The sequence below is a fragment of the Benincasa hispida genome, chromosome 3, assembly GCF_009727055.1.
Source record: "Benincasa hispida cultivar B227 chromosome 3, ASM972705v1, whole genome shotgun sequence".
Taxonomy (NCBI): Eukaryota; Viridiplantae; Streptophyta; class Magnoliopsida; order Cucurbitales; family Cucurbitaceae; genus Benincasa; species Benincasa hispida.
Genome location: NC_052351.1, coordinates 1,295,221 through 1,298,294, shown reverse-complemented (window position 1 = coordinate 1,298,294; position 3,074 = coordinate 1,295,221).

Sequence of the window (3,074 nt, the reverse complement as noted above, 5' to 3'; positions counted from 1 at the left end):
AGAGAACCAGGGGATTAAGTACTAGAGATTGAACCACATTTGCATCAAATCTACATCAACACAAGTTCAACTCCACGAAATACATTTCTCTAGAAGTCTCATGCAACACTGATTCTCCAAGAAGATCATCAAGCCCAAAGGTCGATCATCCAAGAAGATCGTTAAGCCCGAAGGTTGATCATCCAATAAGATCAACAAGCCCAAAGGCTGATCATCTAAGAAGATCAATAAGCTCAAAGGTCGATCATCCAAGAAGATCATCAAGCCCAAAGGACGATCATCCAAGAAGGTCAATAAACCCAAAGGTCGATCCTCCAAGAATGTCAACAAATTCAAAGGCCGATTATCTAAAAAGATCAACCAACTTAATTATTTTGAAAGCATCAAAGGATTATATATTAGAGATTGTACTCGCTATACTGAAATTAATACAAATAGAAAAGTTTAAATTCCACAAAGCAAGTTTCTTAAAAAACCTTGTGCGAAAAAATTGGCACGCCTAATGAGACCATTTTACCTTTTATCTCTCTCTCTCGTCATCCAAATCAACAAATCAACAAGTAGCACCAAAGAAAGATGTGTCCAAAGCAACAATTACAAGCGACTCCTATATATGACCTACCACCTAGAGTCACTCAAAGAGGATCTTGCATGAGCAAGAATAAGGCTCTGTCATCGTAGAGAAAATGTAGGAACAGTTGATGGAATTTCCTAAAGGCAGGATCGTCATCAGAGAAAATCCCTTGTTCGACAACTCTTCTTCTACTACTAATCGACCAGAGAAAAAAAATCATCCTTTGGTGTAGTGTCTGTCATGATGGCTGATGTAATGGCTGAGTTGGCCATGGAAAATATTGAGGGGAAGATAAATATCTTAATGAAAGTTATTGAGGAGTGAAACCATGAAATGACTCCCTTAAGAGATCAAATATAGGCTCGAGAAACTGTTGAGACGAGTCAAGGTCCAACTGCCAAAGCCAATGACAAAGGAAAGACTGTTTTGTAGGAAAGTCAGCTGCAACAATCTACCTCTATCGCCTCCCTATCAGTTCAACAATTGTAGAATATGATTACAAACTCCATAAAGGCTCAGTACGGAGGATTGTCACAATTTTCTTTTATGTACTTCAAGCCGTACACCAAGAGAATTGATAACCTGAGAATGCCAATTGGGTACCAACCTCCAAAGTTCTAGCAGTTTGACGGAAAGGCCAATCCGAAACAACATGTTGCTCACTTTATTGAAACCAACAAAAATGCAGGAACCAGAGGAGACCAGCTAGTCAAGCAGTTCATCTATAGCTTGAAAGGAAATGCTTTCGATTAGTATACTGATCTAGAGCAGGAGGTGATTGACATCTGGGAAAAGTTGGAAACAAAGTTCCTTAACCACTTTTATAGCACTAGGCATATCATTAGCATAATGGAGCTGACAAACACTAAGCAGTGGAAGGGAGAGCCGGTCATCAACTACATCAACCAATGAAGAGCTCTGAGTCTAGCTTGCAAAGATAGACTCACTGAATTATCCGTAGTGGAGATGTGCACCCAGGGCATGCATTGGGAGCTTCTCTACATCCTACAAGGAATAAAACCTCGTATATTTGAGGAGTTGGCGGCATGCGCTCATGACATGGAGTTGAGCATCGACAATAGGGGAACAAAAAATTTCCTAGTCCCTGTAAGGAGAAAAAGACAAGAATGAAATCAAAGACACTAAAAATATTTTGAATAGTGCTATAATCGTCTATGATCATTAATACGACCCCACTAAATTTTTCCTCCAAAGGACCAGAAACAAGATTTGAAAGAAAGCATGATGGCGGCAAGAAGCGTCACCCAACTCTTAAAGAAAGACAGAATAAGGTTTATCAATTCCCTGATTCTAATATTGCAGACATGCTGGAACAACTACTCGAGAAGCAACTTATTCAGCTGCTAGAATGAAAATGACTAGAACAAGCAGGAAGAGTAGATGATCCTAATTACTATAAGTATCATCGGGTTGTTAGTCACCCAGTTGAAAAGTGCTTCATGCTGAAGGAGTTGATTCTAAAGTTAGCTTGTGAAAAGAAGATTGAGTTGGATATTGATGAAGTAACTCAGACAAATCATACCGCAATGGCAATAACTTTAAATGTTTCACTATCAACACCATTTCATGATCAAAGGGAAAGCTTGATCAAATTTAGGGCCTTCGAACCAATAGTCATTTCGTTCCAGCAAAAGATTGTGATGAAAGACTCCAAAGAGAAAAAAGAACCAATCGAAGAGGAGGATAAAAGGTGGATAGTTATGATTCGTGGAAAAAGAAGACAGCCAAATTTCACCCAAAAGGAGTCATGCTCCTATTGAAGTTATAGAAGAGGGAACAAGACTCAGAAAAAGAAAGGGAAAAAAGATGGCATGGAAGCCTAAGCCTACTAAGGAAGAAGACGAGGACTTTCTTCAACTTCGACGACTGGTAACTTTGGCAGAATTTCTTTCAAGAAGCTTCCTCGATAATAATTTAGAGGAAGTACCAAAAGTTATTGCATGTCATGCTGTTAGCATAGCAAAATTCGACAACAACCATACAATTGTTGAAGAAGTCAATGATTCAAATGAAACCGAGCAAAGAGTTTCTATCTTCAATCGTATTAGGCCTTCAACTACTCGATCTTCAGTCTTCCAAAGATTTAGTATGGCCACGATGTAAGAAGGAAACCAATGTCTAACATCTACTTCCACTCAAACTTTAGCCTTCAAAAGGCTAAATATCTCCACATCGAAGAAAGATCGACCATCGACATCTACTTTTGATCGTCTCAAGATGACAAACGATCAACATAAAAGAAAGATGAAAACCATTAAGGCAAGACCATTTCATGAAGAAAACAACAAGAAGAAGATTCACAGTCATGTCCCCTACATGTATGAAGAGGAAGTTGTCTGTTAATATAAATTTAGAAGATTCCTTGATGGTGAAGCCAAAACTTATCATATTGACGAATCCTACAAATGAAGAGGATGATCAAAGCCATGATGAAATAAAAGCTTCTAAAGTTTAAATGTAGAAGCTCCTCATCATAAGA